Consider the following 12,469-nt stretch of genomic DNA (forward strand, 5'->3'; position numbering starts at 1 on the left):
AAAGTAAATGTGCCAGTCTGCGCCACGCTATCCATAAGGCCCACCAAAATGGACCAAGGCGTCCTGAAGCACTAGGGTGGCGATGAACCCCTTTGGGACCTGAGCTGGTCCTGTTGGAACTGTCTGGACCGGAGCCTCCTTATCAAACTCCACCTGAGGCTCCACCACTGGTGCTATTGCTCGGGCTCTAGGATGAGTCCTGCCCCTGCCTCGGCCTCTGGCACGGCCTCAGCCTCGACCTCTACCACTTGTAGGAGCTTCCACTAGGGGCTCTAGCTGCTGCTTGATATCACCTAAACTCATACCACAATTATAGGTAGTGAGGCGGTCGAAGCAATAATAAAACCCAAAGCGAGTCGGGGTTGATTCCTCAAGGATTTAGAAATGATATTAGGTATACACCTAGTGTAATTGTATAATGTGCCTCAATTTGCAGCTCCACATTCTTGTTGGTTGTTTCTATTTCTATTTTAATCTATTGATTGCTATTAATAAATTAGAAGACAATGTTTTTGGTTTTGGTTGTTTTTCAAATGATAAAGGATCTAGGGTCATGGCTTCCATCTAGGTGGTTACCTAACGGGTTGTAAACTCTACGGCAAGTTTGATTAGTCGGAGTCATACAATATCAATCAAACATAATTACCCACTCTATACCTCTCGGTAGTTTGAGTGATTTTGTCCAATTTAGTTTTCTCAAGTCCAAATGGGTATTGCATAAATCAAGTGATATATGCTCAAGTCGGGTCTTACTATCTCTAGATTTGACCCTTTAATTGGGGCTATCAATTTCTTGAGTTCACCCCAATTCCATGTTAGCCAAGTTTTTCTAGACTTAGTCTCTTTTTTTCAAGTAGAGACTAAGTCAAATAGGCATGAATCAATGTTTGCAACCATTAATTCTAGAATTCAAGCATAAACAAGGCAAAATATCACTAACCCAATCACAAACAAGCCTTAAATTAAACATTCATTAAGTACTCACACTAGGGTTGGGCCACAACACTAGCTAAAAATTTAGCTACTCATGAAAAATAAAGAAATACAAGAAGAAATTAAGATAGAATGCATAATAAATGATTGAAAAAGAAAATCTAATGTTTCGAAGTTAATCTAGTACAAAATTGCTCAAAACAGTAAAGAAAATGGCTGAGGTGCATTTTTGAAAACTAAACTTAACCTAAAAATAACAAAAAATTCTATTTATACTAAGCTGAAAATATCTAACAAAAATGCCTCTGCGAAGGTTGTGCAACCACATAATTCTGGAGCGGTCCGCACAATGAGGTTCTACGGCCGCACAATTATCGTGCGGTCCTCATTCTTTGGATCTTGGGCTTTGAACTTTGGGGCTTCAGTCCGCATAAAAGTGGGTGCGGCCGCACTTCTGATTATGCGGCCGCACAAAAATGATGCGGCCGACTTGAAACAACTCTTTAAATCTTCAATCCTGCGGACCGCATAATAATGAATGCGGTCACACTTAACCTCCTACGGCCATATAATTTCAGTGCGATCCGCATGCCTTTAGCTAGCCCAAACACTACTCTCTGAATCTCCCATCTGCGGCCGCACTAGAATTGTGCGGTCTGCACTGCTATCCTTTTTGTCCTATTTTGGATCTTGTTCAATTTTGACTCATTTATGAGTTGATTTAGACTTCTTTGGCTCGTTTTTCAATATTCCTGCAAGCAAGCACATTTTGTTAGTTTTCGAGAATTCCTTTAAAGTATTTTTGAGCTAAAACGCAAGTAAAAGAGAGCAAATAAGCGGTCAAAATCCCTAATTATCACTGCTCAACTGAGGATGCAGTACGTGTTCTCGCCATTTGCGAGAGAACAAGTGTAGAAGAGTTCAATTAGCAATGAAAGAACAAAAATTGCACGACAGGGAAGTTTAGAAGTGAACTTTGTTCCTAAACTCCGTAGCCTCTAGAAGATAAGTACAAACGTCTCTATACCGATTCCTAAGACTCTACTAAGCCTGCTCATTAATTGCGAGACCTAGGCAACCTAGTACTCTAATACCAACTTGTCACGACCCTAAATTCCCACCGTCGGGACCGTGATGGCGCCTAACATTCCACTTGCTAGGCAAGCCAATGTTAGAAAATTATTAAGCCAAACCTTATTCAATTCAATAAATAACAGTAAATAAGCTAAAGTGAAATACAACAAGCGAAATAATATAAAAACTTCATCATTTACTACTACCCGGATCTGGTATCACAAATTCACGAACATTCTAGGATTTACTACAAGTAGAAGTCTAAAAGAAGTACAACTATTTGAACAAAAGAAACAGTAAAACAAAAAAGATAGACGGGGACTTCAAGGTTTGTGAACGCCGACAGATCTACCTTGAGTTATACTTTCATCCTCCAAATACAAATATTTCGGGGCATACCCTGGATAAAAATATATACAAATCCTTCGGGGCATTCCCCGGATAAATTTAACTAAGGGAACGACCTCTCGCCTCAAAACTAACAAAATCCTAAGGTTTGCCTACCCAAATGCTAGCGGACCTAAACATGCTACACTACAAGAAAAATGCTCAATAGCGAAGAGAAAACTGGTCCCTAAAAGTAAGAAATTGGTCCTAAATGGTCAATAGCGACTAGCAATTCTAGTTCTTATAGCTTCCGCCGCTAAAGGTTATTAATTATGAGATACGGTGCTGGTCGCTAAAACTGTTTCGCGACCAGTTTAAAACTAGCCCTTAAATGGTTTTTAAGGACCATGTTTCTTGCCTATTTGCATATTTTAGTGACTAAATTCCTGGTCCTTAAAATATTTTCGGGACTAGTTTAAATGTGGTCATTAAAAAGTTTCGTGGCCAGTTAGAAGTTGGCCGTTATATCTTTTGTTTAAAGCTGGTCCCTTAGTCAAATAGGTCAACACTACAAAGCTACAGATTTAGCAACTAAATTTTTCACTCCTGAAAAGGATTTAAGGACTAACAGTCTAGTCCCTAAAGAAACAATTCACAAGTCCTTAAATCACATTTAATTTGCAACTAGAAAATCGAGAATATTAATATATGGATGATGTTGCTTTCATAAAATAATACCAAAAATGATCAACATCAGTTAGTTGCACCGTACATCAATAATGTAAGCTAGTCAAGATACTGTGTTCATAAACATTTAGCAAAAAATTACATATCACTAATATCCCGCGATTGTAATGTAAAATTTTCTTGAAATTCCCAGCAAAATGATGGTTAATCTGTACGTCGTCAAAAATTTGCTTCTAGTAAACTCCAATATTGAAAACCTGTAGAAGAAATAAGAAATTTCAGTTAGAAAAACTATATATAACAGTGTATATGGAACAAAATCAAGGGTATAAAGAAGATTATAAAAATAACAAAGAAAAAAGAAGCAACAAAAAGTTAATGGCTAGACACCATTGTTCCCTTTCATCTTATTAACTTAGATTGGTTTGTCATAATTTTGTCACAGCCAAGTTCATGATACGTATTGTCATCTTAAGCCTAATAGATCTCACTGATTTTCTCCGTGAACTACGCCATCATCGAGGCGAAAAACATGCATATTATGTGATATTCGCGTAAGATATCATGTGCACTCATTATTCAGAAGCATGTGGTATTATTTTAATATCTAAATTACGGTAGAGGAGAAGAACAGTAGATCTAGTAGGTATGGGAATTGACAAAAAGTACAGTAAGTTTAATAGATATGAAAGTGCATAATTTGGGTGATAGAGACCTCTCTAGAAATACACCCAACATAGCTTTAGCTTAGAGAATGACTAAAAGATGTCAAAATAACCTAGAGTATATATTCATATACTTGGATATTCGTAGGCATTTACTTTTGTTCTTGATGTTTATATTTTGATGGTAAGCTAAAGTCTGGAAAAGCAAAACTTGTGTATCTTCTGGCTATTCTCTTGATTGTTTATTGGCAATTTAGGAATCATATTGCATGGAAATAACTAAATGTTATTATATATTATTGCAGTAGCAAACTTTATTTCCCACTTTGAGTTCATCCAATATTAAACAAGAAAGTTCTCAATGTGTATATAGGTCATGATACCACATAAGTCATGATAGATGTATTTGTTCTGAATCTGCTACATTATCCAGCAGCAACATTACGAACCAACTATCAGACATCTGAGCAGCCAAGGTCCTCCATCCACTTCCGACGTAGAAATGCATTAATCGGACATTCAGGCAACTGATGAGCTTTTTCACAACCAAATTAAAATAAACCATCAGGCGGAACCTCAACCGGTACCTCCATTATATAGTTACTTGAAACACCTCCTAATCAATCACACACAAAGAAGTGGGCGATTGCTGAATAAAGTTGCCCTTCTTCAAATGGTTTTGCCACATAATAATCCATTCCACACTTCATGCACTTTGCATCTGTTGCTTGAATAACATCTGTTGTTATTGCTAATATTGGCAAAACCAATAAGCTGAGGGATAATGTTCTAAAGGACAAGTACAAAATTCAACAATAAAGAAACAGAACTTGTTCACCAAGGCAAGCAGAGGTAATCATTGAGTTCTCTATCTCAATTATAGGACACAACAAAGGCATTGAAGCAATTCATATCCCAACTCATAAGAATGCAGGTGTTCTCGAGAATATAACATTAGCTTTTTCTTTAGCCCATAAAAAGGCACCCTGATCCCTTTAATTTTATTGGTTTATATGCACACAGAACAGCTACATATGATAACAAGAATGATCAAGAAACAAATTAAGTACTTACCCTTCCATTTATGGCATTTGGAGATCCATAAAGCAAGCATCATACTTATGTGGTGGCGTGAAAAGTGCCAAAGCAGCCTTCCTACTATCCACACAGGTTGATATAGCTCCATACTTTTTGAGAGCACCTTCTGCCACTCTTCTGTTTACAACATTATCATCTATCCCCAGGATATGTCTTCCCTTTAGCAAACTTCCACGAGTTGGAAGTTTTCCCCTTTTTACATGCCTCTTGTTTCCGAAGCCAAGGGTTTCTTGAAAGCATGAAATTAACACACTCGGCCGAAGAGGCTTTGTTAACACGTAATGCACCAAATGAGCTGATTTAAGCTCATCTCTCTCCATGGAGTTTTGGGAGAACTGTCAAAGCGGTCACTGAGTCAGCTGGTCTAAGCTCTTTCAGCATATCACAAAGCTTAAGAGAAGTTTTTTCATTCCAATTGTCACTTTGAACAACCAGTATGGGTTATCGACCACCAAATTCAGAATTAATAGAATAAGAAATTCTGCAAATGATATATAATAACATACACATAATACACTTAAATCAACAAAATAAATTAAAGTTTCAGGTAAGTTGTTACTCACTTGGTATCATCAAGGAGCCGAATAATCATTCTCCCATACTGAAGGTTGGAAATTAGTTTGTTGCACTAATACTAATTCTTTTATTTTCTTAAGTTCTCTCATTTCATTTTCAAAGTTAGACAAACGATCCTTCAAAAACTGGTTTTTATTTTCAGTTGAACATAACTTAGCCAATAATTCGGTTTTTGAGGCAGTTCCACCTGTCAAATCTTTTGCCTTTAATCCACCCCCAAAACCAAATACATGACTATCACTTTGAGGTCCAAAGCATTTTTCTGCAACTCTATTGTAGGAAGTGATGGTTCAGACTGCACCAATTCCTGGATTTGAGCCTACAAAGCATATAGAGGAATTTTTATCAGATCCCATAATAACTAAAAGTAAAAAACATGTTCAATTAACCAAACTCACATGTTTCTCAATTGTTTTAGGATCGACATAGTTCTACAATGAGTCTTGAATTAATTTGACCAAAGTCTAGTATATGCCTTACCTTTATTTCAATTTTATGAATTTAAAACATAGAACAGGCACCAGCAGTAGCTACATCATCAACTGTTGTACCAGCAGTAGCTACGCCAGCAGAACATGCAATGCTATAGACATCTGAATACCTGTCAATATTCTTGGGGTACCCCATATTCATTTTCATCTTGATTTAATGCAACATTTGTACCAAACATATGGTAGGCTGAAATTACACAGGTGACTTCAATGCTATAGACATCTGAAAAGCTCTTGCAAAAGAAACAACATAAGTGCAACATACCATCAACCTCAATGCTCCTTCTCTTCTGCCAGTCATCTTTTTTGCCAATTAGAGCTATTACACATATCCAGACTCACTCATAACACACAGACACAAGTTGGAAGCAGTAAGTCTCCCAAGTAAGTCTATAAATATCCATTCACAAATATAAGCTAGAAAAGGAAATATATGATTGCACATTAAATGAGTAGAAGATAACATCTCCCGAGTAAAGTTTTTGATGTACTAATTAATTTAGGTGGTAGATATAAGCCTATAACAAATATACAAGTTTTATGACTCAAAAACGTACGTATCAATGTGTGAGAGCTAAAGCACATGAATTACTCTCCAGTATGTATCATATCATTAACTAAGAACTTGTTGATTAGAATATGATGCAAATTAAAAAAATATCCTAATGGTCATGCGCTATCGAGTGTCGTAGTAATCTATATGGATTTGATAGGCTAAATTATCTTGTGTTTAACAAACTTTAGTTTGCACAAGATAGACACTTAAAGAAGTTAAAGGTTCCTAATACCCAACTTTAATGATATTAATTCAACTGAAGCTTAATAGAAATTAGCTTTCAGATATGAAGTTATTCATAAGTGCTACATAAGCCGGGAAAGAGTCATTGAATAGGGGGTACTTATACTCAATAAAGTGGGATCTACACTAGATATAGCAGCTAATATTGCAAATAAGAACTTACCAAGTTCCAGTTATCATCAATTAAATTCTTACAAAAGAATAGATTTGATAAAGCATATGAAAAAATTCAACCAATTCATCACCTCATATGAAAAACCACAAGATATCCTACAATATTTTCATGACCCTTCGAGAAAGTCCCCAGAAGAATTCTATAATGTAAATCTCAAAGGATAAAACTATCGCATAGACAAAACTCTACAAGAAAAAATCTATATACTTACATCTCTATCTTTCTTGTGTGTAAGTGTGTATTTTGTTTTTTCTGTGTTGAGGAAAAGTACATGAAGAGGTAGTGAGGATGGTGTTTCTATATCTGGGCTTACCAATTCGGGCATTGGGCGATTAACCGACCTGTATCTTGGCATGGCAAGCCGGTATACCCGGTGTTTGCAGCCTTTGCATGGCTGGTTTCTCTTTGCCTTATCATTACTCACATTTGAGCCCCATTTTCTTGAAAGACAAAAAAAGTAGAATATATTCCATGACTGAATGTTGGGATATGATGAATCGAATTATAAATCATATTGCAGTCCTAATACGAGCAACCAATACCCATTTTTGATGAAATTTCAGTTCTGGGGTATTTGACATTCTCTGATGTCCGATGATTTTACGAGCAACCATACAACCCTTCTTTTGTACAAATTTGTCCTCACACAATAAAGATCACCCAATGTTAAACCTAATAATCTCACTTTATCACTCACACAAGAAAAATCAGTATTCAAAATAACCAATTGCAGAAAATAGCTAAAGAAACAAAAAATTGCAGAACACTTTTTTCGATTTCTGATTTAATCGGAAAAAAAAACATGAAGAAGAAAAAAGAAATAGAATAGATTAAAGAGAAAGAAATTAAACTTACTTTTTTTTGGTGGATAATCCAATGGTATAATTTGTGTAAAGTCTCTTGGAGAGTGATGAATTTTAGACACTAACCTACCTTCTGAGTTCTTTGCAACCTTGTGCATTTTGATGAAGTTTTGCGGCCAATTCTTAGGGATTTTAGCGTATTGAAGGGATTTTAGGGTGAAAGATAATTTGGAGGGATTAACATGAAATTTTTGGAGCTTTACTTTTTTTTTCTTTTAACTTTAGTTTTCGTCAATTTCGCGCCCCTATCCCTCTGAAATCGATATTAGAGACCAGATATTAATTTTTGTATAGACCATAATAATAGCCTGTTTGGCCAAGCTTCTTTTTGGCTAATAGTGCTTTTTATTTTGTCAAAAGCACTTTTGGCCAAAAATTGAGGTGTTTGGCCAAGCTTTTGGAAGCAAAAAAAGTGCTTTTGAGGAGAAGCAGAAGCAGTTTTGGAGAAGCAGAAAAAAGTAGCTTCTCTCCAAAAGCACTTTTTTGAGAAGCACTTTTGATAAAAATACACTTAGAAGCAGTTTTTTAAAGCTTGTCCAAACACTAATTGCTGCTCAGAAGTGATTTTCAAACTAATTAGCCAAACACAAACTTCACCAAAAGTACTTTTGAGAAAAGCACTTTTGAAAAATGCACTTCTCAAAATAAGCTGATTTTTGCAGCTTGGCCAAACGGGCTATAAGTCTGGTCATGTATTTAAAAGATAAAATTGCATTTTAAAGACCAAAACAATTCTCATCCCTATAAGTACACTTTTAAGGACCATACTTAAAACTTGTCGCTAAATGTTGGTCCCTAATAAGGCTTTTTCTTGTAGTACTACTAGCGGATGATGTGAAGAGAGAAACAAAATAAAAGAAAGTAAGTAACAGAAGAATTCAAATTCCTGCTCATTTTCCTTAAAAGTTAATTCCCAAAAACCATGTCCTAACAATTTATGAGTGGGTGAGAAGTCCATATACTACTGATAGAAGCACATAATTAATGAAAACAAATAGAATTATTCAAACATCCAACCACAAAATATTTAGTGAAGTGAAGGTCAATTCATATAGAAGAAACAGGGATGAAGGGTGGACCTCAATGTGCAGATTTGAAGATCAACTAATACAAAACTTGAGCGTAAAATTCGACTGATTAAGCAACGACAAAATTGGTCTGAGAACCGCGAACTCCAACATCAACTGACAGCCTTACTCAAAACGGCACCCAAAATAGCAAACTTCCAAACCTCAAGAAAATACCATAATTTTCTAAACCAAACCCGAAATCAAAAGAAAAAAAACGAAGAAACAAAATTCCTAGCTTTTGAATTTCAAGAAAACTAAAATCTGAGTTTGAAAGTAAAGAATAACGTTTGTTTTGACCCCCTGTTTTTCTTTCTTTTCTTTCTCGTCTCTCTATTTTGGGTTCTTTTTTTGATTTTTTTAAGAAGAGATGAGGAATTAGATTGGGGTGTGCTGAAGGATGGCGGATTCCGGTGAATTTGAAGGTGAGAAGAAGAAGCAACGATGGGGGAGGCTGTTCTTGTAGCTGGTCTACTTAGGGTGGTGGTCTCGCTGCTTAGGTTACATGGGTTTTAGGTTGCTGATTTCCGGCAGTTTTTGAGGTGGTAGCCGGCGGCTGGAGGCATTGGTGAAGAGGATGTTGCTGGGCAGTCGAGTTTGGTCGTCAGCCGGTGTTCCTATTTTTTGGTTTTTTTTAGTCTCTAGGTTTCTTGGAGAAGATGAAGACTTAGGGTTTATATGGGTTTTGGTGGGTTGTCTAATTTGGACCTCTTGCAAGAATTCAATTTGGGCTAAAAAAAATTCTACAAAATTGGACTAAGAAAAGGCTAAAAATTTAATCTACTTCTAAAAATACTTATAAGAAGATACAAGTAAAACGAAAAATTAAAGTTGAAGTTATTATAATAAACTATTATATTTAAAATAAAACTAAAAATTAAAGTTGAAACTATTTTTAGTATTTTTAAAGATTATCATAAAATAAAATAAGTTCAAAGTAACATATCTTTCTAAAAATATCTAATATGTGAATTAAGTAGAGAAATATGGAACTATTTTTGTAATATTTTATTTTATTTTATTTTTATTTTTATTAGGCGGGGACGACCTCGAGCCTCGTGTGTGTTTATTTTGCTTTTACGTGTTTATTTTTACCTCAATTTGAATATTCTAAAACCCAACTAGATCGAGTACGCAACCGTGAATTTCTCGGGACTCAGGGAATGCCTAACACCTTCTCCCTGAGTCAAATGAACCCTCTTATCCTGAATCTCTGGTGCAGACTTAGTTTGGAGTCTAAGGTGTTTTAAAAGGAAATATTATTTCTAAAAACGGTAACCTGACACACCGAAATCAAATATCAGGTGGCGACTCTGAAAAGTCCTTTTGAACACAATTTTTTGTCACTTTCTAATTGGAAAACCCTTTGAGCTTTACAATTTTTTTTATTAATTTTAAAGGGGTTAGTGAGGTTAAAAAAGGGGTGTGACAGCTCTGGCGACTCCGCTGGGGAGTTGCACGTTCGAGCTAGTACTTGATCTTGTTGGCTTTGTAGGATATTCGGTTGAGGTATTTATGTGTTTTGTTTGCTTTATTTGATTTTATCTTGTTTATGTCGTTTTATTATTTGCTAGTTGCTTATTTATTTAATGTCACGATCCGGATTTCCCACCATCGGGTGTCGTGATGACGCCTACTATCGGAGCTAGGCAAGCCAAATATTTAAAATACCTTTCCTGCTTTCCTTCAAACAATATAATAAACGAGACAAAATTTAAGCGAAAGACTTTAAATCTAAAGCAACTGAAAACCAAAAGTGCGGAAGTTTAATACACATCACTACCCAAGGTCTGGTGTCACTAGCTCACAGACTACTACAGAATACTGCAAACAATGTCTGAAAGGAAATACATCATGTTTGTCTGATACAAGATGAACAAACAAAAAACATGGAAAGGGACTTCGGCCTGCGAACGCCAGCTAGGCAACCTCGAGAGTCCCTGGACTGAAGACAGCTCCCAGAAATCCTACTGCTGTGGTCCGTAAGTTACTCCCTGATCTGTGCACAAAAATTCATAGAGTGTAGCATCAGCACAACCGACCCCATGTGCTGGTAAGTGCCTAGCCTAACCCCGGCGAAGTAGTGACGAGGCTAGACAGTACCTACCACATTTAACCTGTACAGATATATATACAACAAGTGCAAGAAAACAATAACAAGATAATACAAAGTAAAACTGGGAGGGGACATGCTATCGGGGAGTAACAGATAAAAATGAAATATCAAAAATAAACAGAAGAAACTCCGGTTTTCATGATATATATATAGTGGACGGCGTGCCACACGATCCCATAATATCATATATAAGTGGACGGCGTGCCACACGATCCCATAATATCATATATAAGTGGACGGCGTGCCACACGATCCCATAATATCATATATAAGTGGACGGCGTGCCACACGATCCCATAATATCATATATAAGTGGACGGCGTGCCACACGATCCCATATTATAGTTCATAATATCTGACTTCATATAGTAGACCCCTTCAGGGGAGAATAACAACTCAATACCTTTAACCCGGCAAGGGTACAACTATCCCATAATATCATATACAAGTGGACGGCATGCCACACGATCCCATAATATAGTTCATAATATCTGACTTCATATAGTAGACCCCTTCAGGGAGAATAACAACTCAATTCCTTTAACCCGGCAAGGGTACAGCTAACAGCCCAAAATATCCCGACAAGGGAGAATATATATATATCAGTCTACACATCCCGGCAAGGGAGTATTCACAACACATTCTCCTTTTTAAATCCATTCTTCCTCAACACATTCATGTTCGAGCTAACGCTCCAAAAGTACACCAATCGCAATTTTACCTCAACCGTTCATATTATGTGAAACTCATCAAATAAACAAGGAGCTTGTGTCACATTATTCGAATTAAAAGCAATCAAGACTCACGGTGATGCTAGACTCCGGTGCATAGATAACCGTCACCATGCCTATACACCGTACTCCACATTAGCAAGTAGCAAATATCATCCTAATCCTATTCCCTCAAGCCAAAGTTAGAACAAACACTTACCTCGAATGCACCAAACTCAACTCACGCTTCTAGTATAGCTTTACCTCTTGATTCCACCACCAATCCGCTCGAATCTAGTCATAAGTTACTTAATCACATTAATAATTACTAAATGAATCATCCCCAATGCATGAAAAATAGATTTTTCAAGATTTTTCCCAAAAAGGTCAAAAATACCCCCGGACCCACGTGGTCGAAACTCGAGGTTCGGACCAAAACCCGGTTACCCATTCCCCCATGAATCCCAATATATGATTTGTTTTTAAAAATCGGACCCCAAATTGAGGTCCAACTTCTCAATTCGTAGAAAACCTAGGTTCTACCCAAAACACCCAATTTTCTCCATGAAAATCTTTGATTTGAAGTTGAAATTATGTTAAAAGATGTTAAGGAATAAAGAAATTAAGTTAGAAATCACTTACCAATCGTTTTGGAGAAAAAACGTTGTTTGGAAAGTCGCCTCTTAGGTTTTGGGTTTTTGAAAAGTGAAAAATGACTGAGTTTTTCCGAACTTGTATACCTTTCTGAGGACCTGGCGCGGACCGCACAAAAATGTGTTGCGGCTGCGCCGAATGGGAGAAAAGTGGGGCTTCTCTGAACACTTCCAGCGCGGACCGCACTGTTTTGGTGCGCGGCCGCGCTGGTTAACCTGAAACCCTAGACCTCAG

General features: G+C 36.7%; 1 long non-coding RNA gene across 8 annotated transcripts; it reads right to left on the reverse strand.

Annotated features, from left to right (window-relative positions):
* Positions 1-3,041: 3,041 nt before the first annotated feature.
* LOC107785417 (uncharacterized) lies at positions 3,042-9,421 on the reverse strand. Of its 8 annotated transcripts, none has more exons than XR_012710699.1 (4): positions 5,348-9,421; positions 4,761-5,119; positions 4,070-4,407; positions 3,042-3,278 (listed from the first exon to the last, which is right to left on the reverse strand). It is a non-coding gene; the product is annotated as an uncharacterized LOC107785417 (long non-coding RNA). The 8 variants fall into 8 exon arrangements; XR_001647864.2 differs by having other exon boundaries at positions 4,070-4,437; XR_001647866.2 differs by lacking the exon at positions 3,042-3,278 and having other exon boundaries at positions 3,952-4,437; positions 5,348-5,679; positions 5,962-9,419.
* Between the last annotated feature and the right edge of the window lie 3,048 nt (positions 9,422-12,469).

Source organism: Nicotiana tabacum, chromosome 6 (assembly GCF_000715075.1).
Source record: "Nicotiana tabacum cultivar K326 chromosome 6, ASM71507v2, whole genome shotgun sequence".
Classification (NCBI taxonomy): Eukaryota; Viridiplantae; Streptophyta; class Magnoliopsida; order Solanales; family Solanaceae; genus Nicotiana; species Nicotiana tabacum.